Here is a 27,917-nt window from a genome sequence, read left to right as displayed (position 1 = left end):
ATGAAAATGTATTCATTTTTAGTAAACAGCGCATCGCTCAAACGTCAATGATGAACTCGGTGCATTGGACCATATGAAAAAGTGTTCATTTTTAGTAAACAGCGCATAGACTAACGCAAAATGAACTCCCCCAAGAAATTATGACGTTTGAGCGGGTCGCATAATGAACGCAAAATGAACTTTTGTTCGAGAAGACGACCCGCTCAAATGTCAAAATCCGTCGGGTGAGTGAATTCGATGAACCCCTGCATAAGTCTATCGCGCATTGTGTTCATTCATTGAATAGGCCTTTTCATGTGACACTGCCGAGACTGCACTTGTTTACAACCGCTGAACAGGCCTGCAAGTCCGAAGCTGTCACTTTCATGGGCCTTTTCACGAGACGTTCAAAAACAGCTGATTTTATCGTCAATTGACAGTTCTTCTATGAAAGTGACAGCTTCGGACTTGCAGGCCTGTTCAGCAGTTGTAAACAAGTGCAGTCTTGGCAGTGTCACATGAAAAGGCCTATAGAAGAACAGTCAATTGACGGTAAAATCAGCTGATTTTAAACGTCTCGTGAAAAGGCCCATAAACAAAATAAACCGTATAAAACAAAAATCTCCGCGCTGTGAATAAATCTAGTACTGCACAAAATGTTGTGGCACATCCCTGCTGTGAACATTTGACAGTTCTTTTTTATTATTCGTATATTGAGATTCTCACGTCCGAATGTGTGAGTGGCGATAAAAGGAAAACAAACACTCCTGAATGGTGCAACTCAGCAAAGATTGGATAAAAATGAGTATATTTCCATATATTTTTTAACTCTTTTGAAATCATTGTGATGACCTGATCATTTTTGAGGTTATGAGCAGAAGGAAAACAAACATGTTTTTACACATGCCGAAGTGCACATTAGTGTGCGAGCGCTAAACGTCACTCATCTCTATTGAGATTCTCACGTCCGAATGTGTGAGTGGCGATAAAAGCGATAAAAGGAAAACAAACACTCCTAGATGGTGCAACTCAGCAAAGATTGGGTAAAAATGAGTATATTTCCATATATTTTTTGACTCTTTTGAAATCATTGTGATGACCCGATAATTTTTGAGGTTATGAGCAGAAGGAAAACAAACATGTTTTTACACATGACGAATTGCACATTAGTGTGCGAGCGCTAAACGTCACTCATCTCTATGCGCGCTTGCATGTCAATTTTGACTTTGATGTGAATGGCAGAGAAAAACAAACAACGCTAAACAGCAAAAAATAGAATTTTCATCACCGCCAGATTTCTTTCCGTGATTTTTTTTATCTGAAAAAGTAGTTACAGTAGATAATCAGCAGCTTATCAGTGCAATAGTTGTGACGTGAATGCGTTCGCAATCGCGAATCGCACTGTTCCGAAGAAAGGGGGAAGAATCAACGCCATGAAGACTGTGGTTTCGTCGCGAGTGAAATCTTTCCGGAGAAGCCGTCCGGAGCTTAGCGTTTATTTTGTGATAGCATGTTCGGTGGCAATTATTTTGCTGGGGCTGGGTCAGAGCTGCCATGGCGAATCCACTGACATTGAGCTGGACGCTAAGGCCAACAAATTGCACCAGATCGACAGCCTAAATCTGTTGCTGTACACGTTCCTGCTGACATTGACGGTCCTGACAATATGGCTTTTCAAACATCGGAGGGTATCCTGGCTGCATGAAACCGGATTAGCCGTCATTTACGGTGAGTCACAAGGTTATTACATGGTGTACTTTGCCGTGGTTGCTGATAATGGTAGCTTGTTTACTTCACAAGATTTACAAATCATTTTACGCTCATTTTGTTTATACAAAAATTTGATTGCCAAATCAAATCGTATCAAGCAATAATTTATACAGAGCTGGTCATGTTACAACACGTAACAGATTCGCGTAGACGTTATCATATCTTCCTCGAATTACATTATCGGTCCAGATTAGACAACATATGGTAAAAAGCTTCAAGCGGAACCATGACATGATAACATTGAGAATTGAGTTTCTTCTAGTTACTCGAAGATGTATATTAGTCATCCTTTACCGATTGCTATTTGTGTTTGATTTCGTGCAATCAATTTATACTTTAATAAGCAACGTAGCATTGTCGATAGCATGAGCTCATACAGAGCGTATTCACAAATCGGTCATAACTTTTGAATAATAGATTTCAGCGTGCAATTTTTTCAACGCTTTCATTTATTTGAAAGGCTCAGTTTTTTTACAACATTATGCCGATCCATTTAAACGGGCACAAAAATATTGTTTTTGATTGTTCATTTGTTTTAATTATTTTGAACAATATAAATCTTATTTTATGGGGGCCCTCGAGGGCTAAAGATCTTTAGCCGTGCGGTAAGATGCGCAGCTACATATGTAACAAGACGATGCTGAGGGTGGCTGGGTTTGATTCCCGCTGCCGGTTTAGACAACTTTCGGATTGGAAATTGACTTCCCTGGGCATAGAAGTAGCATCGTGTCAGTGTGGTGTCAGCCTTATGCTATACAAATGCAGAAGTGGTAAGTTGGTTTAGAAACCTCGCAGTTAAGGGGATACGGGAAGCACGAATAGTCATCAAATCTTCATCATTTTCATCATTGAATGCTTAATTTTTTTTCTACAACAAATATGATTTTGATAAAGTATCAGCGGTGCAAGCCTACTCGCAATCTACATGCTGATACATTTACAGTTACATCAAACAACTGAAAACCGAGATACGCTGCTCCAATGTTACGAGGTGATAATGGTAGAAAGAGACGAAAGATAGATAAAATAACACAGTTTGTAGTGCTTCCCCGAGCCACCTTAATAACTATGGAAGTGCCTAATGAACACTAAGCGGTGAGGCGACAATGTCCCAGTGGGGGATGTAATACCAATTAAGAAGAAGAAGATGAATCTTATCTCGACAAAAAATGTATGATTTCTAGACCACGTTTATAAATTTCACACCTAATGATTAAAGTCTTCGACTTCGGGTACAATTCGTTACATAATGTTCTATGATTGAGTTATGGAGTTCCTTTCAGCAATGATATCTAAGTGTTGTCAAATTGCAAAAAAAAACCTTCGCACAAAAAGTCCACAAACAACATTTTAGAATTTAGCCTAATGAATGACTTATTGAAAAACTGCTAAATGATCGGACCCAGTCTACTAAATGATTGAAAGCCTCCTTTGCCTAAAGTTTTTCCAAAGGTAAAATAGAAGTTGTTGAAATTTGCAAATGTGATTGATTAAAATTTTTAGAAGTAGTGATAAATAAAGCACATTTAAACGGAGAAGCTTACGGAATACAAACCTAAAAAGATTGAAATCTGAAAAACTACTAACATACCAAGTCCCGTTTGAAATCTGCTCGATAAGGGATTCTGAGATTATTTGACAATCATGCGATTCCTTGGTAGTTTGAATCACTACATCCACAACCATTGCTGAAAGTTTATATAAAATCCTAGCATTTAGCAATAATTTATTGAAACCATTGATGATTTGTACAAATTTCTGTGATCCGTGATTTCTGCTGGATGCTTGTGAAGATAATCAACGGCTACCCCGTTTGGTATAAAGTCATTTGGCATAAAGCCGTTTGGCAGAAAGTCGTTTGGCATAATGGTCATTTGGCATAATGGTCGTTTGGCGTACCCCCATGTCAAGCTTCTTGGAAAAGCAATGTTTGTCCTGAAAATTTACCCGTAATGCTGGGTAGACACCTTTACGTGGTGTGTTACGGGGTAAGATTTACCACGGTTACATTGCCAGCTACAGGCAAATCCTGACCCAACGAATACCTTCCCTCATTATCCAACTCCGTGGGTACTTATGAGGGTGTCGCTAAGTCGGTGGCCTCTCGTTAAGTAAGTACTACATCAACACTTCCTTCCTCTCCCTAGTTGCGGTGAAGATGGGCGTGGCCAGGAGTAGTAATCATCATGCTTTTGTTATTTTTGTTTAAGACTGGAATCAAGGACCACTTCCCCTTCTTGATTTCTGATAGCATTCTAGATAAGGATCTCAAAAGTAAGTAAAACATGAGTATCACTAGTGTCCAATCTACGAATTACACCGTAACAATGCTAATGCTAATGCTAATGCTAAGCAATGTTTGTCCTGAAAATTGAAAAGATATTATCGAATTATGTGTGTATTCTGCCCGCAAGAACTTTTCAAATCCTGATTAAATATTTTTAGAATTGATTAAATTGTCACCGCAAGCATAACTGTCCCATATTGAAATGTTTTCAATATCAACATGGGACGGTTATGGTTTCAGCGGCAGTATAGGTAAAATGTGCATCGATTTCTCAACACTAGAACGGTTGCCCAACTTGGAGACAAGCTCGGTGGTCTAGTGGTTACCGCATCTGCCTTTAAGCAGAAGGTCGTGCGCTCGATTGCAGGCTCGACTCTTTCATGTTCTGTACGTTTTATTTCTTTCTGTTTTTCATATTCTACTAAAACGATTGCTACTGTTATCTCTTCTACACTAACAGTTGCAAAACCTCCTGTAGGCTGTGGCACCTATGAGACCTATGCACCTTTTTCAAATAGGTGTCCACCCTTTCCCCCAAACCATTCGAAAGCACGTAGCCAGGACAGATCTCGACTGTTGGAGAGTGCCTCTGTGGTAACGGATTCCAGCGGAGATGCTAATCTCATACAACAGTCTAAGCTTGTAACATCTACGAATTTTCGCGAATCGCTAATTACTAATGTTAATACCAGGACTGTTGTCCAAATTGACATTTCCTATTCGTCCTACCAACGACTCGGAACGTGCATGCGCCTTCTAGCAGCAGATGACAAGCATCCAAATGAGTCATCTAATAACGGAATGAACTAGCACTATAAACATGGATGAATTATCCAACGATTTTGTTTGATACTATTATAAACTAGTTGACCCAGCAGATGTTGTCCTGCGTAGTACATATACGGCAAGGTGATAATCATTCATGTTCGCTTCATGTCAACATCGCTTCTTGTCCGTCTTGTTATTTGTCGCCGACGACATAGATGTTATGGCACGTAACTTTGAGAAGATGGAGGAATTACATCAGACTGAAGAGACTGGTTTGGACTAGTTATCAACAGGTCAAGACAAAGTTCATGATAGAAGAGGGTTCAAGAGAGAAATGAGCCACCCCATGACTTTGGAGTTTGGTGGAGACGAAATCGAGGTGGTCGAAGAATTGTGTATGTACCATCTATGGTGGGTAGATCGGCCCAGCCTAGTATGGGTAGAAAAATGTTGTCGAATTCCAGGCAACGATTGTGTCTTTAGGTGAGAAAATGAATCTCTCAAAATTTCAGCTCAATGCTTGTTGCATAAGCTGGCGCATTTGATTTGAAGTTTGTATTGGGATTTCAGCCAAATTATATAGGAAAATACACCTCGTCACTCATTCGATCTGGAAATTGGTTCTGATTGCTCGATTGAGCTCAGAATTGCGAAACGGCAGTTGGTATGTTACACAATCTCACAGATTTTTAATTCCTTCCTTTATTTGTTAGGCACTCTGTGTTAGTTCAATCAAAGATGCTCATTTCCGGGATTCAACCAACTGACTTGGATCAAGATTATGAAACTCATATGTGAATAATGTTGTGTGAAGATATTGATTTGTAAAATGTATTGAGGTAACCACTTACCCTTCGATAGGACTCGAACCCATGACTATAGTAGTAGATCGGTACTTTAACAAGCCGCTAGGTTGCGAAGGCCAACGGAGGTCCTTCGTAGCTTAGTTGGTTAAAGCACCAGTCTAGCGTACTGTTACCTCCAATACATTTTCCAAATCAGTCTTCACATAACTCATATTCATATGAGTTTTCATAAATTGTAAATACTCGTTATTAACGCCTAGTTGAGATCAATGTGGATTCTGCCGACAGAATCCACACAGAATTCATTTTAGATTTCCATTGCTCATTATTGTTGTCGTTGCAGTCCATCTATAGTGAGTCCATTGTGTCCGTTTGTCCATGTCGTGCGTCCAATGATCGTTGTATTGTTCGGTTGTCATTATCCGGGTCTGTTGAGGAATGCCTGAGAAGAACAATTTGTCAGTCGTCATCAGGCAGCCGCGGTATGACGCGTTCCCAATACGCTACCGCATGGGCTGTACATCCGGCGACTGAGAGGTTTTGGTGGAGGGCTGGGAATCGCTTGTAAGGCGACACGTTCGCCAACTACGCTACGGTCCCTCAATTTCACAGAGAGAAATGATGATAAAATTGTTCTGTGCATACCAACTGCCGTTTTGCATTCTGAGCCCACGAGCAGTCAGAACCAATTTTAGATTGAATGAGTGACGGAGGTGTATTTTCCATATAATTGGCTGAAATCCTCATACAAACTTCAAATCAATTGCGCCAGTGACGGAAATGTCTATAGATGTCATGGGACTAACTTGCTAATAACTTTTCTCACAAGTCATTTACAATTATGTTTTCTTAGAAAACGTAGCTTAAAGAAACTGAAAACTTTTTCTAACAGGTAATTCCTCTAAATATGATATTGGAGGCGTGAGCGAATTAGTGTCGAATGACATTAATGTCATGACATTCCGTGACATTTTTAATCTCGCTCATGGCTCACACTTTGTATTTAGAACAATGATCTGTTCGACGTTCTAGGACTCTTTAAGTACTACATGTCAATCAAAAAGTCTGAACTGTAGATGAATTTTGAAAAAAGTTATTAAGAAATTAGTAATAGCAATGCCATGACATTGTTTTGACATTTCCATCACTGAATTTGCGTCAGCTGATGCAACAAGCGATTGGGCTGAAATTTTGAGAGATTGATTTTCTCATCAAAAGACACAATCCTGGGGAAGCCCTGTGAATTTAACAACTTTTTGGTTCCTGGGCCAGTCTGGTCGAGGTCGATGAGCCATCACAAGTCATCTGATGGCTCTTTCTCGTGGTTTTCGTTATATACATGCAATTATTTAGGTTTCATTTTGTTTGAAATTGGTACAAATATGCGTAGAACGGCAGTAAATGTAACTCCATGAAAATGTCGAGTACTGCGTCGAATCATCGAGAATCCGGAGATTTCTTCTGCAATCGAACTTTTGTATAGTATTAATTATGTGAAACATTTTGTAACGCCACACCATTCAATGTCACTGTTTTAAAAGTTCAAATGTTTCAAACAAAAAACCCTGATTGATCCACCTAGCGGTGTTTGCCATTGCGTATACTAAGTATACGTAAAACTATAGGATCACTCAAAACCGAACTTTTGATATAAGGCTCGAAACCATAGTATTATATACCAATCGACTCAGCTCAAGAATTGAGTGATGTCTGGTGTATGTATGTATGTGTGTGTACAAAAAAATGTGAGATAAACTTTATTGTACTTAACCTTTTCCGATTTCCTTGCAACAGGTTGATCTGACGCGGAATCGCGGAATTTTTCGCTATTGAAAATTAGCACAATGGCCATTGCGTTTTGGAGTTATTAAACAAAATTATTTTTTTCCCCATTTGGAAATTTTTTCAAAATCGAACTTTTTTTTTTAAATTGCTGCGATGTCATCTAAATGATTCATGTTCATGTGAATTGATGGAAAATTGAATCTATCTCCTAAAGGGCAATTTTGGCCTCTTATGTGCTTTTCTTGTTTTACAATACACGAGAAAGGCACCATCACCCTAGGTGGATTATTCTGGGTTTTGTATATAACGTATTTTGGCCATAACTTTTGATCCCATAGTCTGATTCGCAATTTTATAGGAATCGATGATACAGAATTCCCGTTGAATGCAACTTTTTATTTATTTATCATCAGACTAAGGCCGGAGTGGCCTGTGCTGCACATAAAAGCTTCTCCATTCAGCTCGGTTCAAGGCTGCACTTCGCCAACCACGCAGTCTGCGGAGGGTCCGCAAGTCGTCCTCCACCTGATCGATCCACCTTGCCCGCTGTGCACCTCGCCTTCTTGTTCCTCGGATCGTTGTCGAGAACCATTTTCACCGGATTACTGTCCGACATTCTGGCTACGTGCCCGGCCCACGCAGTCTTTCGATTTTTGCGGTGTGAACGATGGATGGTTCTCCCAACAGCTGATGCAACTCGTGGTTCATTCGCCTCCACGTACCGTCCGCCATCTGCACCCACCATAGATGGTACGCAACACTTTCCTTTCGAAAACTCCCAGTGCGCGTTGGTCCTCCACGAGCATCGTCCAGGTCTCTCGTGTCGTAGAGAACACGGTCTTATAAGCGTTTTGTAGATAGTCAGTTTGGTGCGGCGAACTATTCGATCGGAGCGTCTTGCGGAGTCCAAAGTACGTACGATTTCCAGCCCATGCGTCTCCGAATTTCTCTGCTGGTATCGTTATCGGCGGTCACCAGTGAGCCCAAGTACACGAATTCTTCAACATCGATTTCGTCACCACCGATAGAAACTCGTGGTGGGTGGCTCATGACCCTCTTGAGCCTCTTCCTATCATGTACTTCGTCTTCGACGTGTTGATGACTTGTCCAATCCGTTTAGCTTCGCTTTTCAGTCTGATGTAGGCTTCCTCCATCCTCAAAGTTACGTGCCATGATATCAGTCGTCGGCGAAGCCATAACTGGACGGACTTCGAAAATCACACCTGTGTCAATCCCTGCCCTTCGTATTACTCCTCCAAAGCGATGTTGAAAGCGACACGAAAGACCATCACCTTGCCGTAACCCTCTACGGGTTCGAAGGACTCGAGAATGCCCTGAAACTCGAACTACGCACATCACCCGATCCATCGTCGCCTTGATCAACCGTATCAGTTATCCGGAAATCCGTTTTCGTGCATTAGCTGCCATAGCTGGTCCGATCGATTGTATCATATGCGGCTTGTGTCGATAAATAGATGATGGGCACGTTGTGCTTGGCATTTCTGCAATACCTGACGTATGGCGAACACCTGGTCTGTGGTAGAGCTGTCACCCATAAATCCCGCCTGGTACTGCCCACGAACTCTCTTGCAATTGGTGTTAGTCGACGGCATAAAATTTGGGAGAGACTTGTAGGCGGCGTTCAGCAATGTGATTCGCGGAGTTGCCAATCCAGCTATCGCCCTTTTGTAGATGGGACACACGACTTCCATCCACTCCTGCAGAACCTCATCCTCCCAAACCTTGGTAATCACCCAGTGCAGCGCTCTAGCCAGTGCTTCACCACCGTGTTTAAACAGCTCTCCTGGTAGTTGGTCAACCTAGGGGCTTGTTGTTTTCAGCGGCCGATCTCCTCCTGGATTTCCTGGAGATTCGAGCCGGAAGTCGTCGTCCTGCGGGTGCTCCTAGGTTCATTACCATACGCCACCGTTGTCTGCCATATCGCCATTCAGGTGCTCTTCGTAGTGCTGCGCCACCTTTGGACCTCACGCTCGTTCGTAAGAAGGTTCCCGTTTATGTCCTCACATATCGGGCTGTGGCACGTGGCTTACGTGAACGGTTCAACTTCTCATAGAACTTTCGTGCGTTATTAGCGCGGTACAGTTCCTCCGTCTCTTCACGGTCTCGATCTTCCTGTGGCGCTTTTTCCTCCGGAAAATCGAGTTTTGTTCGTTCCGCGCCCGTTTGTATCGTGCCTCGTTCGCCTCGGGTGTTGCAGCAATCTCGCCCATGCTGCATTCTTCTCCTCAACCAACTGCTCACATTCGCCGTCATACCAGTCGTTTCTCTGATCCGGAGCCACCGTGCCTGGCAGCGGTTGTGGCTCCAATGGCGGATCGAATATCTCTCCAGCCATCTTCGAGATGCGCGCCTAGCTGCTCTTCCGTGGGAGTGCCACTTCCAGCTGCTGCGCGTAGTCTTGGGCTAGTCTACGTCTTGTAGCCGCCCAAGTTTATATGGCGGACGACTCGACGCGTGTTGATCACCGTCGAGAGTTTTGAGCGCAATACTGCGACGAGGTAGTGGTGATTCAATATTCGCACTGCGGAAGTGCGTACGTTCGTGAGTCGGAGAAGAATTTACCGTCGATTAGAACGTGGTCGATTTGGTTTTCCGTTACTTGATTAGGTGATTTCGTGGCTTGTGGATATTCATGGGGAAGAAAGTGCTTCGGACTACCATTCCGCGGAGGCTGCAAAGTTTATGCATCGTTGGCCGTTGTCGTTCGATACGGGTAGACTATCCGGTCCGATGACCGGTCTATACATTCTCCCTTCCTACCTGAGCGTTCATGTCACCGATAACGATTTGTGATCCCGCAGTGGGCATCCATCGTATGTCTGCTCCAGCTGCGCATAGAACGCTTCTTTCTCGTCGTCGGACTCCCTTCGTGGGCAGTACGTTGATGATGCTATAGTGAAGAAACGGCCTTTATCCTCAGCGACATCCTTGCGTTGATTGGCTGCCACCCAATCACGCGTTGGCGCATCTTTCCCAGCACTATGAAGCCGGTTCCCAGCTCGTTGGTGGTGCCACAGCTTTGAGAAGGTAGCCGCCTGATGCCCGCTTTTCCACACTTTCTGTCCTGTCCAGCAGATTTCCGCAGCGCCACGACATCGAAGTTGCGGGGAGTAATTAATCGTAGATTATCCTATCGCAACCTGCGAAGCCAAGCGACTTGCAGTTCCATGTTCCAAGCTTCCAATCGTGATCCTTTATTCGTCGCCCAGGTCGTTGCCGATGTATCGAGTCGTATTATCTTCTATGTTGTTCGTAATGGTTGTTTTTAAAGGCGGCTATTGGGCCTGCGCAAACCTCCTGTCTCGTCGGAGGGCGTCGTGTCAGGCTGCGTCCCACCTAACACCAGGATTGGCTTGTGCCGAGCGGCAAGGTCGCTTTGGGAGCCTATGGGATTCATGCAGCTTTTATAGAGGTTTAACAGGGCCACTGTCAAACCCACCACATCTAGGCAGGCGCCACAACTCGCAGATGGCCTGGGGAGGGATCGTCAAGCCTGGACATAGTCCCTGCGCCCTGTTGAATGCAACTTATTACAATCAATTACGATCAAGATAAAAGCTAAAAGATGTTTGAGTTTTATTTTGCGCACACATACACACAGACACACATCATCTCAATTCGTCGAGCTGGAAGATTGCTAACACTATGGGTCTACGGGCTTCTATCACAAAATCGTCTTCGAAGGTGATATATAGCCTTTTCGTTACACCTTGGTGTACGAGAAAGGCAAAACGTATTCGGAAGTACCGCTGTACACGAAAAGGTCATTATAAACCATACTCAATCAGTATTCACCAATATAATTAAACCCATAGGAGCAATGAGCACATTTCTAAAATTTGGTGGAAGCCCTTTCTCAAACATGAAAGGATGAAAGTTACTTTGATGTTCCAAGCAATTTTCAGTGGACCAAATTTTTATTCTCATGTAGGCGGAATGTGTGCATATGTGTCTATATGCATTTTAATGAACATCAACATTTTCTCCATATTTCCCACAGGTCTCATAGTCGGTGAATTACGCTATGCCGGCACCAAGACTCGATCATTCACTTGTCGGTTGATCCGGAACCGATTCCAAATTCAACCAAAGCCTTCCACCGGACAGCTGGTTGGTGTTTCCGGCAAGTTGCCCCACGAGATCGACACCCCCAAGGCAATAAAACCTACTCATACAGCTTCCGCGGCGAGGTTTAAGCTGAGGAGAACAAATAGATCTGAAAGCAACCTTTGACCCGGAGATATTCTTTAACATTATTCTCCCACCAATCATCTTTCAGCCGGTTACAGCTTAGAAAGGTGAGTATTCAGTAATATGTGATTCTTACATGTTTATATTTGTAAATCAACATCATTCTTCTGATAGAAATATTTTTTCGTAATCTAGGCGCCATTCTAAGTTTGCCATAATTGGGACAACCCTGTCGGCGTTCCTTATCGGGCCATGATGTACGGATTTGTACAAATGATGCCAAAGCTAAGCGAAAGCTTTACATTTCTGATACGCTTACTTCGGGGCATTAATTTCACCGACTGATCCTGACGATATTAGCGATATTTAGTGACTTACACGTCGATGTTAATCTGTACGCTTTGGTGTTTGGCGAGAGTGTTCAACGATGCGGTTTCGCTTGTACTAAGCGGGTAAGTGTTTGGGTGTCAGATTACTTCATTGAGAAACTATTAATTTGTACCTATAAGATTTGTTATAGAGCAAATCAAACATATTAGGTGATGGTTGTATTTTATTAGTATAATAAATATTACAGTATACAGTATTACAGTATTAGTATAATAAATTTCTATTAAAATATCGTATTAATAAGTTACGATTGTAGCTTGCATAATAACAGTTATTTGATTATCATAGTGTTCAATAGATCTTGTACATTCGATTCAATTAACATGACCAATTTACAAAGCATTCAATTAACTGATTCATCATTTACAGCGCCATACAAAACTACGGAGAACACTACCCAGCACCGGAGGCTTTGAGGGTCAGGCCTTTTGCAATCACTGGAAACTTTTTCAGTGTATTTTCCTATCGTTGTTAATCGAGCTTCCATGGTTGCATCACGGCATTGATGACCAAGTTCACTCACATTCGGATTTTCCTCTACTGAGTCGGCTCTTTTCATGATGTCGTACAGTACGTTTTGATTGCGGAAGCTGCGAGTTAACTGGATTGTTTGAGTTATTCAAATCAGCAGATAATACTGAATTATTGGTCTAGGGGTTGCTGTTCTGTTTTGCGGCATTTGTCAGCACATTACACATATAACAACTTATCGGATGACTCGCGAACTCGAACGAAACAAATATTCGAACTGCTGAATTTCCTCGCGGAGAATTTTATCTTCTCTATAGGGTTTCTATGTTCACTTTCCCAAAGCACGATCTGATCCTCTATTTATATTCACCGGCTTTGTAAGAAATTCGAATAACTGTTTATGAAAAATGGATACTACAAAAGATTTATTACAGATTTGTGCAGCTATCGGACGGGCTATCAACATTTATCCTTTGTCAGATTGTTGAATATTGCTAGAAAACCGAAGATTTCGTGGAACTCTAACATATGCTTTTCTTTGCGGGTCAGATAACGACAAGTCGTTCTTTGTTGTCATATAATTATCAATATCGTTAAATTCCAGGTCTTAGAGGAGAAACCTTCTGCATTGGCCATCAGAAAACGGTATCTGATGCACGCAGGCAATTTACTACAAATCATGATCGTGATTGCCACGTGATCATCCAGGGCGGAGCATCCAATTTTCTTCTGAACTGGCTTAAGATTCCGTTAGTATCCAATGACGTATCATTCTAGTGTATTTTTTAAATTGACAATATTTCGTAAGCAGAAGCAGAAAATTTCCGGTTTTACTGCTTGCTTCAGATGTGATATCCATGAAAACAAATACGGCTTATCTTCTCTTAGGATAGATATTCATAATACGGTTGAACATAAACACAGGGCTGGTAGCGACCCATGCAGGTCAAAATAGTGACTTTAGTGACCAATGCTGACGAAAAAGGGACATAGTGACTTTCAGTGGCAGAAAAAGTGACCAAATAGTGATTTCTGTTTCAGTTGCAAGTTCGATGAGACGAAATCAAGCGTTTTTGGGTTGAATGAGAATCTTTTTTCGTAATTTGTGGCAGGAAAACATCTTTGCTACCACTGTTTTCTCTTAAGCAGACCCCAGACAGAGATATATTGAAAGTACTTTTCTCATCAAACTTTCCTTCAATATTTTTACCGCTTAGCCGGTATGGTACTCCCACCAACCATCAATCTTTTCTTCAGTAATCAAGAGTTTGTAAAAATTTTCCGTCGTCTGGGGTCTAGCAAACGAACTCAGAAGAAAAAATGAAAATCGTGGGCTAACTTTTATCTACTCAGTGACTAGGAAAATTGTATTGCCTCTCTTTTAATCCAGGAAATTTTACTAAATATCAGTCAAAGCAGGACTACTAAAATCAGAGAGTCTTGCGAGTAGATCAAATTTTACGCCACTGGAAGTGAGCGAAATATGGTTATCACTCATAAGACCTGTTTTATTTTACGAAAATTATTTTTAAAAATCTGCGTGAATAAGCATTCTCTTCTTGTAAGAATGAGTGAAATTACGTAAATTAGCTGCTTAAGAAAGATGCAAAGAATTCTACAATTTGTCAATGTGCACGAAGTTATTGAATTTTAAGTACAAAATAACAACAGTACGTCAGATTGAACGCATGACCTGCAGATCATGCTCTCTGAACTTTAAATATTTAGCATTAGCATTATGCATATTGAGCACCTGCACTAAATTGTAGGTAGACAAGCCAAGATCATTAGAGAGAGTATCACTTTCATCCGTTACACAGATATTGATTTGGGACTAACATATCATCTCTTAGATGGAAGTCTACTCTCCAATAGTCGAGATCTGTCCTGGCCATTCCCTTGGAATGCTGAGGAAGGGAAGGATGTTTAGTTGGACACCTACTTAAGAAAGATGCAGAGAACTCCTGACCCTCTCATAGGTGCCACCGGAGGTTTTGGAATTGTTATTGTGGAAGGTTATAAAAGTAGGAATCGTTTCGGTAGAACGTGAAACACAGAAAGAACTAGAATAGAAATACAAGAAGGAAAGGGACGAGCCTGGAATTGAACCCACGACCTCCGCTTATAAGGCAAAAGGGTGTCAGACACTAGCTCTCGTCATCTCTGAACTTTAAATATTTTCCTCCAAAATGCAGATTTTCCAACTTGTGCGTATTCATGAAAGATTTTGCTTGGAATTGATAGCATGCAATCTTTAAAATTGGGGAGTTGATTTCTCTCTATGATATCCAGGTACTCAATAATTTTTTTTAGCAAACCCTTCATTACACCTACATCTAAAAAAAAGCTTGAGAACAACAATTTATACTTCTTGAATTTGCTAAACTTCTCAAGTCTCAAGGATCAAGTCTCCTCATAGGCAACAAATCAAACTCAATTATCCGGAAAATGTGGTGAGATGTTAGCATTTTATCAGTGAAGATCATAGTATATTTAGGTTTTGTGCTGTGAAAAAATGATAGCATTTTTGTCATTATTAGGAGCAGTTGTTCAAATTTTGCGGGCATGTGAATTGCATGTTTGTCCCATAGGAACCCAGCAAAGATGGGACGGATATGCATTTCACGGCAATATAGTCTTGCAAAATAACGGAGATTAAGTCTCCGAAGGGATCAAGTCTCCCAAGGAATCAAGTCTTTCCACCTTCCCCTACTGCATAAAGTTTAAGCACAGACAAACAGACGTAACTCTTCATACAAACTGTTCGAAAAAATATCGTCATTTGTTTTTCAGAAAACACTACTGCCATCTATTATCAGAATCGCGAGAAACAGAGCCGGCCATAATTATTTCCCATTTGACGTTTGTGCTCATAACGCATACATCTATATCAATCATCATTATCATCGTCATCAACACAGAAAAACATTCAGCAGCATTTACACTAATCAAAATGTCAAAGCAAGATTGGAACACTAGCGCCTTCTCTGGCACAATCGGGCATGTAGCACAGATGTATTTCAAATCAACTGTTGAACACGTGAACGATGTTGAAATGGGAAGTGTTACGTCTGTTTGTCTGTGGTTTAAGCTTTAAAACAAAATTGGAATCGACAGGTCTCCTGCTTGCATGACTGTACACCAATTTATAAATTGTGATATAAAAACACCTTTAGTTAGCTACTGGTGAAATGCCCAATAATAAAGTAAAGCGAGTTAAATAGCTGGCGAAGTTTCTGAGCCTGATTATTTTTCCAAGATCCAATTTCATTTCCGCCATGATCAAAGCATCATCCTGACGGATACATAAAGCTTTATTTAAAAATCTTAGTCAATAGTTTTTCCCAAAATAGTTGAGTGCCGAGTGACTTTTATGAGAAAAAGTGACTTTTAGTGACTTGAGGTCGAAAAAGAGACTTTTTAGTGACTTACCTGAAAAAAGTGACCAAGTTCACTAAAAAGTGACCTGCCGCTACCAGGCTCTGTAAACAGGCTTCATATTGTGGTGGGATTAGTTGGGATAGTACTAACTCGTAATATGACAGGCTAAAACATTCTACTAAAAATCTCATAATAATTTTCTAATCAAAACGGTTTCATTTAACAACTCTTGGATAAACGTTTGGCAAAACGCTATTCCTTTATGGAACACTGTTGATATAGAATATAGATGTAAGAAATCTAGGCCTAATAACCCAGAAACAAATCGCGGCAACAGAAAATCACCACTTTTTGAAATGTGATTTTTTTCAATATCACAGTCGCTTTCCTGTTTTTGGTAACACATGATGATTGTTGTTTCCTTACATTTCAGAAAAATTAATTCTGTTAGGTATAGACCATATGGAACCTGGCTCCAGATCTCCAGTAGCCTCAGCGAGCAAAGGCGTAGGATTCCTGAGCAAAGCTTGAGAACAAATCGATAACTTGTTTTGACATTAAAGAAATCGCTGGATTATGATTATTTAATTTGATATTTTTGGTCGTTTAACCGGTTAAAATAACAAAAACGCATAGCAGAAAATCTTACTGTTAGCAGAAAATCTTATCAGACATCAAAATGAAAACGTATTCCTGCTATCGATGGAAAGCATATCGAAAACCACCTTAATTTTGATATTGGTTCCGGATAACAAAATGTATGTAATTGAGTTTGATGTCAGATCATACTTACTTGATGGGATACAGCTCTTCGATGAACCTACGCTGAATGGAGTATCCTTTCCACTGGACTCCGATCCTGGGGCCAATCGCTTCCCAGTCGCCCTGATCAGTCTGCCGTGTTGTATAAGCTTAATAATATCCAGCCCTTTTATACACCTGGTACAATTCGTGATTCATGCGACGCCGCCAGATGCCGTTCTCCTGTTTAATGCCGAGTATTGTTGTCTCAAACACACCTGAGCTTCTCCGATCAGCTTCCTTTAACGTCCATGTCTCTGCATGTATGGCCGATAAAGTCACCGGATGGTTCCATAATCTACAGTAGTATGGCGCGCGAGTTTTGTTTTCGTTTGCAGACTACGGGACTTAAGCTGGCTTACGAAGTCCGTAATAAGCCCCATTTGCAGTTGCCAAATATGCCTTTTCACCTCGCGGGTAACATCATTATCGCACGTCACTAATGTTCCAAGATACACAAATTTTCTACCGCTTCATAAATTTTGCACCATCCAGCACCATTTCGCTTCCACCACCACTAATGAACCCACGTTGATTGCCAGCGACCATGTACTTCTCTGTTTTGCTGGTATTGGATCGTGAATCCGATCCTCGCTATCTCCCTCTTGTAAAAGGCACAAAAGCCTCTTCCACGGCACGGCGATCAATTCCTGATATTAATATCGATATCGTCCGCAAATCCCAGGAGCATATGCGATTTTGTGATAATGGTACCGCTTCTTTGCACACCAGCTTCCTCTTAATCGCTCCCTCGAGCGCCATATTGAACAGTAGATTCCGAGAGTGCATCACCCCTGCTTTAAGGTAACAAATGACGTCGTCGATATTTCATCCTGCAACCCTTACACTTTGTTATAACGTTATACGAATCAGCTGTATCAGTTTCGCCGGAAAACCATGTTCAAGCATAATTTGCCATAATTCATTCAGTTTCACCGCTTCGAAATCATGTACGCCGCCTTGAAATCAATAAACAGATGATGTGTGGCTGCAAGTTGTACTCCCGGAATTTATCAAGGATTTGTCTCCAGGGTAAACATTTGATCCATCGTAGATCGGGCCCTCACGAAACCTGCTGCCATATTCGCTGACGAAGAACTCTTCAAGCTGGTCTCAATCTGTTGGAAACAGAATACGGGATATAATGTTGTACGCCGAATTAAGGAGGTTATTCCTCAGTAATTGGTTATGTACTCTCCAGTCTGTGCCCTTTCTTAAAGAGAGGGCAATGGAGAGGCCGTCCAACCAGCTAGCAGGCATTTCCTCGTCTTCCCATATTTTCGACATAATATAGTGCAGAACTTCATAAAACTGCTCACTGTCATGTTTCTGGAGAAGTTCAGCTGGGGAGCTGGTCCTTCCCCCGCAGCCTTATTGTTTTTCAGCTCTTTAACAGCTTTTTAACTCCTCATCTAGTGTAAGTGACTCCACAGCTTGTCCATCGTCGCTAATATTCATTCTGTTCACCGATGCACCTGTCACTTCCTCCATTCAACAAAGTCTCGCAAAGTGTTGTTTCCACCTGAAAGCAGCCACTTCGGTTTTATCTGTCAGCAAATTCCTTGTTGGTCGTTGCATATGACGCATGTTGCTTGTCTTCTACGCACGCCATTGACTGACCCATAAAACCTCCGGCATATCGTTCTGCTCCATTTTTCCTGCGCCTCACTAATAAATAACTTGTTCTTCGTACTCTTTTTCTTCCTTCCGGTGGGTTCGTTTTCGGCTGCTCTTGCTTCCTTGCACCGATCTCTATTCGATCGGGTACCCGACAACCAACATCCGGCTTCTGGCAACGTTCTCTTTCGTCTGTCACGTACTCTCTGACACTCCACATCGAACCAACCCGTCCAGGGTCGCCTCTGTGCAGTGCCTACCACTTCTGCGTTGCTGCTGCCTACCGCTGCCCATGGATCGACCCGGCATAGATCGTTGGATGTTGTCGCTAACGTTGATTGCACTTATCCGTTTGTCGAGCTTCTGGCGGTACTCAGCCGATGCTCCCTTCTGCCGACAATCGCTGGATATAGTAACGCATCGTTCGGTTGTGATCTTCGGTTCGATACAGTTGACAACCGTGATCGAATTTTACTGACAACGAGGTAGTGATCAGAGTCAATGTTCGGACTCTCTGAATGTCCGCAATAATCGATAACATCCGAGAATATGGCGCTCATCCACCAGGAACATGATCTATCTGGTTGCAATTTTTACCATTTGGGTGTCTCCAGGTGTGCTTTCGGATGTTCTTTCGTGCAAAGTAGGTGCTACTGATGGCTATCCCTCTGGCAGCAGCCAAATTTCATTTAGCCATAGGCCGTTGGCATTAGAAGCGGAGTGAAGGCTCTCCCTACCGATTATGGGACGGAAAAGTCCTCACTACCGACCTGAGCGTTAGCGTCTCCGATAACAATTTTCACGTCATGCTTTGGGCACTCTCCATAGGATTTATCAAGACATTCATAAAACGTGTCCTTCACGTCGTCGGATTTATCGTTTGTCGGTGCGTAAACGTTCATTAGGCTGTAATCGAAGACCACATTATCAAGAAGACTGGCAACACAGTCTGAAATCGGGCGACACTGTTAGCAGCGCTGTCGGTGAGCCGAGGTGGTACTATGTTTGTTTGTGTGAGTGAGTTGACAATGTATAGTCAGTTACACGTTCAATAAAAATATATGAAAACCACATTTAAATTATGCTTCGAAAAAACTCCACCAGATTGAGATTAAAACGGCATTTCAATTTTATGAGATCAGCTATTAACTTTAAGCCGAATAATATTCGAATTTGGTCTTGAATTGATGAAAGTGCCACACTCTACGTTAATTTCTGTACGGGACCTGTTGATTTCCTTCCCATCTCGACTGCAGACTATGTTCATGATATGATTTGAAACAATTCCCATTACTCTTTAGATTTTCTTATCTTTATTATTACGTTATTATATTAAAAGGTTATGCGTTATCCTAGACATTATATAGAAAATGAATCACCCACTTTGTGCGTGCTTCCCCAGCGGCACACTAGGAGTTAACTTTAAACTTAAAATATGTGGTAGGCTTAGGCTGTGAACCATTCTACCTTATTTGTTTAACTTTTAGTTAAAATTTGACAGTTTTGAGAGTGGAACTTTTTTTTACGAAAAATGAGTAAGATTTCCGTAAAAAAAGGCAAGAGATGTCAATACTATTTCAATTTTGTCTCTGGGTGATTTGAAATGGCGCGCAGCATAACTAGTACCAAGTTTTATTTGAAAAGTTCCTTTAAACCTTTTAGATAACCCTGGCGTTAGATGTCTTTTCCCATCCCCACAAATATCCGCGTGGTTAACTCCATGCTGGCTGTTTTGCAACATAATGTTAAGCGCCTGGATGCTGGCAGCGGCCAGTAAGAGTAGGAAACCAGCCATTACCAAATCAACCAATAATTTATTGAGAAATTCAGATAATAGATAACAAAAATAGATGCTGTTATTATATAGAAAGAACGGAAAGTATTCAGAATGTTGGTTCACTATCCGTGATTATGTTACCTCGGAGCAAGCCAGACCCTAGACAGATTAATAATTTCCTAGGCAATAAAGTAACAAATCATTTTATCGCTTTTCAGTTTTTGATGTTTCAAAGGTTCCAATAGGTTCAAATTAGTTTTTTAATAACAATACTCTTTTATTTTGTAGGACAAACAGATAAGAACGCAAAATAAGACCCCCAAAGAAATATGTTTAAAGCATATAAAAACTAAGTAAACAACCCTTCAATTTTTAACTTACACCCAGATAGTTTTCTGACCTCTTCTCTCTTTGATTGGTGTTAAGTACTAAGCAACTGCCCATGCGAGATGTTCATACAAATAATAATTCCGAATTTGTTCCTTGTGTTTTTTTCTGAATTGCCACGAAAAACTCTTTTTGTTTCAAACTCAGTTTTACGAGAAAATTGTACTGCCTGAAAAACTGAACTGATTTGTGATTCCGTGTGGTTTGTTTTGTGGGTTGACAGCTATATTCCATTGCAAATAATAAAGGTGCGGGGTTTATCGACGTTTGCTTGTGTTGGTAGACCATCAGCAAAATAAACATTAAAGAGAAATTTTGTAACCCACTGAACCACGCGGCGAGGGTTCGTGGTGCTGGCTGACTACTCAGCCGTAGTTAGGCACTATCTGAAGGAATAATCGTGGATGGCCAATAATGTAAAATTGATTGGCACTATGATTTGAGAAAAACAGTTTGTATACACGCTTCATGACAAAATAAACACAGCTTGGCTGACATATTGCGATAGAGATCGCGGCATTGTATCTGTCAATGTTCGAAGCAATTTAGAGTAGAATCAAGACAATTAACGATGATTTGATTTTATCCATTTGAGTCGAAAACCAAAACTAACACTCAACAACAGGTAGCGAAATCCTTTCATCTAGCCTCTATTGATGGTGTTGTTTTGCGGAGAGCTCGGTGGGAGAGCCATCAGATTCGTCAAATCGTCGTTTGAACCTTCTTGTTTACAAAAAGCAGATAAGTCGTTTTGAAAATTTTGTCTTGAACTCTACTCTCGTCCTTACTGTGGAGAAAAATTTACCCTTAAAAGTTATTTGTTGACAGTTAACTAACACCTAGCAGACAGCGACTTCCTCCGCACCTCTATTAGAACTCACTCATTTTTATCCAAGCAGCTAGTTTCACTAAGATCACTACCACACAGATAACAAGCTACCACTTCAACTCAGAAGAGGCTCTGCCGGTAATGAAGTTGGCTGCTTGTATGGAAAACTGCCAGAGCTGCCAGTCTTCTTGATAAAGTGGTCTTCGCTGTAATTGAAGAATTTGCCCCGTATCCCCAACACACAGATTCGTTCGCTAATGGGTTTCCACCGCATGACTCGCTTCATCTGCTTGCCCATCACTACGAAACCAACTTCATGCTCTGCTTTTTCACCGCCGCTGTGATAGATGTTATACTTGAATGCAGTGTTGGTCGTGGGGTCCAGCCACGTTCACTCCAACCTTCTGCAGTTCACGAGCCAGAAGGCTCACTCGTCCAGGTTCATTTAGGGTCCCATGCCATTCCAGATGGGCTTCGAGCTTCCAACTTAGTCTTTATTTCTGCTGTTGCCGGGTCGTGCTGCAAAAATAACGTTCTCTTTTCTTTCTATCTCCATTTTTCGTGGTATTTGAGAGGCTTGCAGGTAAGCTACCTTACCGGGGTCGCAAGTTATCTACATCGCGATGATGGGGCTGCACTCAATTTTAGGTATAGCTGTGACGCGATACAGAATTTCCTTCCGTTAATCAGCCGCTGGGTACCAGGCAGACGCTGTATGAGCCTGCACCTCCTGGTGAACAGACGCTCGAGGCGTACCTTCTCACTCTAGCTTATGTCAGAAGGACAACAGTGCCCAGGCGGTCTTTTGTCATCGGACGACCCGTGGAAGCGTGAGATAGGGACTTGTGAGGACCAGAGCTCTGTTGGGCGCTCCTTGCTTGATCATACAATTCCTTGTCAGATCATACAATTTACAAATCTACAGCAAAATGAGATCTTCTTCTTTGTTCTGGTTGAGCTGTCATGTCGACAGACTCGAAGTGGAGGGCTGAGTGACGAAGACTATATTGCCCAAAATGAGATCAGAATATGTAATCAATCATGATGATTCATATTTGAAAACAAATTATGATTTCAATTTGATCATCAAAATATATATGCTCTCATTATGTTTTTAGACTTTGCTCGGGTTGCCAATCCGGAGATAACGAATTCGATTCTCGGTCCGGTTTAGGATGTTTTCGGGTTGGAAACTTTCTTGACACCCTGGGTATAGTGTATCCATTGTACTTGGCACCCAAGATACATACTCATGCAATGACGGGCACAGAAAATGATGAAGGGGGCAGTGAAATAATGAAAATGACAGTTCGGGACTGATTTGCGATTTGGGTGTAACTTATTTTGTAAACAAACATTGGTAGTCAAATTACTGCTGAAGCAAGCATTTCCTGATAATACCAAGGTAATAAGACAGAATAAGATGTCCTTTATCAAATGAAGGAACTAGTTTTGACGAAAAATGGAATTGATAAAACAATGTTTGTTTACAAAATAAGTTACGCCCAAATCACAAATCAGTCCCGAGTCGTGCGTTGATTCCGTATCGAATGGGGTGTCTTTGAAAACGCGAGTGAAATTAGTTTTGGATTCCTAAAGACTTATCATTAAGGTGATTATACATCAAAGCAAGATATCGGCTATCTTGGAAACCACGTCGAGTTCAGTACAATCAAAGTTAATTGCCTATATTCCGGGTATTAGCCGGATTGTCGATTTGTGCAATTGCACAACATGTTAAAGATTTAGTTCGAAAAATATGTGTGGATGCCAGACAAAACTAAATACCCATTGTGCTCAGTTGGCATTGCACAAAACAATACCGTGTGAAAGAGTTGGCTTTAAAAATAGGTTGCGAGAGTTCGGCTATATGCCTGGTGTTGGAAAATTTGATCTCATCAGTAGCCCTCTGAGCTGTGGAGGACGATTTCGTAGCTAATAGGGAAAACACCTGTCTATCGTACTGATTTCGTGGGATCAAACCCCACCGAAGGAAGTGGTTACCCTCCAATACATTTTCAGATGTAATGTACTTTCAGATGTTGTGCAATTCCCGCTTAACTTTTCAAATGGACCTAAGTAACATTTTTTCATGATTTAATTTGAACGTTGCAGTCAACAGACCAATATGAAAGCTTTTGATTGCAGTGCTCAAATTAATTTATGAAAAAAATGTTACTTGGGTCGTTCTGAAAAGTTAAGCGAAAATTGTACAAATCGATAAATCAGACATAGTAAAAGATAAATAATGTTCAAGGCTGACATTTTTAAGATATCTGCCATTATTTTCATGTATATTCGGATAGTATTTTTCCGAGGAATCATCTTGTCATGCATAAATGCAACAATGTTAGGAGTTAATACAATTCGAATAATATTTTGATAAGGTTAATATATCTTATTGAGTAACAAATAATTAGGATTGCGTCTTTGTATAAACATATTATTGTGACTGAAAGTCACAAACCTAATTATTTGCAACAAATGCAGTCGAAATCCTCGTATAGTCATACATATAAATAATTCTAATTCTTAAATTCACAGCATTGGTGTTGACGATGAAACGGAAGCCCTACCCTACCAAGGCGTGAGAAGCGTAAGATTTTCCAACTTGAATTCACTTTGAATGCTTATTTTCTTAAATCACATTTGCACATTAGATTTCTCGATTTCTTTATCTCTACCTGTCTTGTACATACATGGCTCTATCATTCTTATTTTTTATTTTTCACTGACACGCAAATCACGTATTTGAACTCAACAATGTTCGAACTAATTGCAACCAAATCAAACAACTCGGAAAAACTCGAAAGGTTTACAACTCTATGGAAAATACTACTGGGGTACGTTTAATATCATCCACCGACTCTAATGTTAGCCCTAACGTAGACTAACGAAGTATGACTCCTGAGCTTCTGTACTATTTTTCTATCTCAAACTTTCTACTAACCTTCTATGCATGTACTTATCTATACTACATACATACTCTGTGATATATTTCTTTACTCACTAGTGCACACAAGGCACATATATTGCTTTTTGTCGAAAATTTGCTCGATGCCCCACGTATTACAAAACTTTTCAATGTCAACCGCAATATTCTAATATCTATTTTTTTTTCTTTTCTCCTACCCACGTGCACACATTTCTACTCTTAACCCAAAATTGGTCGTGTCCATGGATTTCTTCTATCTATTTTTACCCCTTGTACTAAATATTTGGTATTATTAAATATCTGTAACAAAAAAACCCACGCTTCCCTCAGTCTGTCGACGGTGGCTTAAACCTGAGTCAGCTTCAGGTTAACAGAAGGAGTAGTTCATTGGTAAGAGAACGAATTCTTGCATCCGTGTTCGACTTTTAAGTTCATTGACAAATGCAGTAAAGAATCTGAAGTTTGTTAAATTCTAAATTCTCCAAAAATGATGGACCCAGAGAAATGATCTATTTGAGTAGCAGCCTCTTTTCCCGTACAGTGGCGTACTAAAAATCAAGTAATTCAGTTAGAATGCAATCATTTTTAGGCTCTGAAAAAGGTTTCCCAAATAGATCTTCTTTCTGTATACTTTCGAAATAAGGTAAACTGAGCAATAGTGAAAACCTGATTTTACTAACTGTTTTCACATGCTGTTATTGTGCGAAATCTTTTCAATTAATAATTGCACGCACATAGTGTCCAATAACAAGTTCTACCACTTCCTTTCATGTATGTGACACGCTATTCATTTGTTGTATGTGTCATACAAACAACACGCAAATAGGTACCCGTTTTTCGTTAAAATCTATGTTTTAAAAGATGACTGAAATTGTCCTATAGTAGACCTTCTAAGGTCCATTTAGGAATATTCTTTTTCCATATGCGACAGAGCACTTGTTTTCATGAGTTATTTAAATATTACTCCAAATATTACATCCACGGCGTCTCCAACGCATGGGACAATTTACTGCAAGTCAACTTGTCTCTATGAAATTCGATATACATACATATGTATAACACCTAAACACCTTTCTAGAGGTTGCACTACTAGCAGATGAGTTATTCACCCCAGACAAAACTTCCCATTTTTCATTTTATTTATTCTAAGCTCCACTTAATTTCACCATATTGTTATGCATTTGAACCTCAATGTGGTTCGTGAGAGAATTCAGTTTTGGATTCAGGGAGGCTTGTCTTTAAAACTTTTAATTCTTGTGCTGCATAATAAATTCCTTTTTCAGCACACAATGTTATGGTACCGACGTACGGATTTTCCACAAATCAATGCTACCATTTGGTTTTTTGTACCGGGATGTGACCACGTACGGGAGTGTCTTATTTGTTGATTTTCTGTGAGGCTAGTTATCAAGTTCATATTGATGGTTTGAGTTCGTTCCTTATGGAATCAATCCTTGGCACGTGGCATTTGATAGATTTCTACTAGGTTAGCCTTTGAATGCAAAATGGATTCAATTCACCGTGGATCATAGAAACCATCAAACATTTTATAAGGTTACGCTCTTCGATGTAATTTATTACACATTGTCATATATGTCATGTCAAAACATTTTTATTCATTCATGAGATTTCTATAATGGTCCTTTGTAAAACATTTCATCTCAATTTTGGAATTCCTTCATCAGTCCATATTCATCATGTGTTAATACCAATTGTGTTGAGTGTTTATCTGTTTTATAATTACCATAGACAAACAGACGTATCTGCTTGAACTTTCTTGCTTAAACTTGAACTCACATTCTCTGGCATAATCTAGTGTGTATGTTACCCGAAACAAAGTTTGTTACAACTTTGTCAACAGAAGGCGCTAGAGTGAAATGTTGAACTCGAAGGATAACAGTGCTTGCACTTCGAGTTGTGAAACGAGTAATTAATCAAATTCGAAATAAACGTTGAAGTCATAGTCGATGGTTATTTCTTTAGTGTTATGTCTGCTTGTCTGTGTCATTATCTTATTGTTATACTTACATTTTCATACCATTTAGACAAGAGGAGAGTTCATAATTTATTGGAAATTATTTTGCTTGTGTAGGATCTGGAAAACCAGGAGAGCGAAGGCGCAACCACACCGGGCGGAACAAGGAGAGGCAACGAGAAAGCTGTTCTAGCTCGTGTTTGGGGCAATTTTGATACCAGGTAACGCAGAACTAAATACATTTTCAATTTAACAATACAGCATCACTCCTCCGACCGTAGATATATGAAGCCGTTGTTGACGCACTCACGTCCAACGCTACTGGAAACTCTTCCGGTATGTCTCAGCCCATTAGCCCGGTTACTGACCACCACCGAACAACTGACTCAGGTTTGTTGTGATCTCTCGTACTGTTCGTTTGTCAAGTAGATGCTTATTTAGTTCACCTTCCGCTTCATTTCCTATAGGAGGGTCCCACACGGCGGGCCGACTCGGATTCCGATCTGTGCATCGATGATGACGATCGGACCTCGCGCGGCGACGGCAGTATTCGTCGTAACTCGATCAATCGCGTAAGTATACGACTTGTTTCTGACGATCGTACCATATTTGCAAGTTATAAGAATCGCGACTAAAAGATGGGGCTGCTAACAACATTGTTTAACATTGTGCACGTGTTTGAGCACCATTTGCTAACGGTTTGAATAAACTTACTTTAGAAAATGTGATCCGCGATAATTGTCTAGTCGGTACGATCGCTCGAATATAATTAGAGTAGAGGGATTTAAAAGTAGTTGACCAATGATTTGTCTAATTTTATAAATGGTATTAGGATAGCTTGTACAACAACTAACATTAGGCAGTAAGTTGATCTAGTCGGGAAGGGTGATAAATGGAATAAGCTGTACAAGAGTATGGATAGTATGCCAAACAGAATAACAAGTCGATACCCAATAGGAAAGCCTCTGACCGTTACACTTACCAACATCAACCGTTTTTGTATTATTTACCTTATTTTCTATTTTTTTACACTGATTAAATGCATGCACGGCACCTGCGTCGTTCTTGTTTGACGGCATGGATCACTCAAACTAAACTAACACTTGTGAATTTGTTTAACTGCTGAACTACTTAAACCCAGTCTATCAGCGAAGAAGCCAACAGGGCTATTAATCAATTATACAGATTAGGAAATAATTTTATCTAACTTTCCCTCGCCCTGTTTCAAGGTTAATCGTCGAATGTCGAATAACTAAAAGCTTCGCCTATTGTTTGTTCATTGCCAATGTCATCAATAGGCAAGAATCTAGGTCGTTCAACATGTGCCGATTCTTCTAGTTATTTTTTTTGCAAATGATTATTTTATTTTTCACCAGAATATTCCCCAGTATTATGACTTTTGTTTTCCTTATTTCAGCCAATTTCGAGAAAACGTTAAAATATAATGTTCCTAGTTTGTTTACATTTCAATGAAGTTTGAAAACAGATCAAAGCAAGAAGCCGTTAGATGAAACTGTGACATAAAACATCACTTAGGAAATGTGTGAAACTGATAAAATCAGGTTTCCGTTATTAGAATGGTATCTCAGATACCAAAAGTATTTTAATCTTTGTCAAATTTGTATTTTTCATATGTTTTATTTGCGTTTAATTTAGTTTGCCGTTTTCAGAGTTAGTTTGTACCTGTTATACATGTGTATTAGAGTTATGGAATTGTCTACTATGAATTGATATATAGGAGCTTATT

At 40.5% G+C, this 27,917-nt stretch overlaps 1 pseudogene; it reads left to right on the top strand.

The window, feature by feature from the left end:
• The first annotated feature begins 1,149 nt into the window (after window positions 1-1,149).
• On the top strand, window positions 1,150-27,581 carry LOC134213051 (sodium/hydrogen exchanger 7-like; annotated as a pseudogene).
• Window positions 27,582-27,917: the final 336 nt, after the last annotated feature.

The sequence above is a fragment of the Armigeres subalbatus genome, chromosome 2, assembly GCF_024139115.2.
Source record: "Armigeres subalbatus isolate Guangzhou_Male chromosome 2, GZ_Asu_2, whole genome shotgun sequence".
Taxonomy (NCBI): domain Eukaryota; kingdom Metazoa; phylum Arthropoda; class Insecta; order Diptera; family Culicidae; genus Armigeres; species Armigeres subalbatus.
This window is presented reverse-complemented; position numbering and strand designations above follow the sequence as displayed.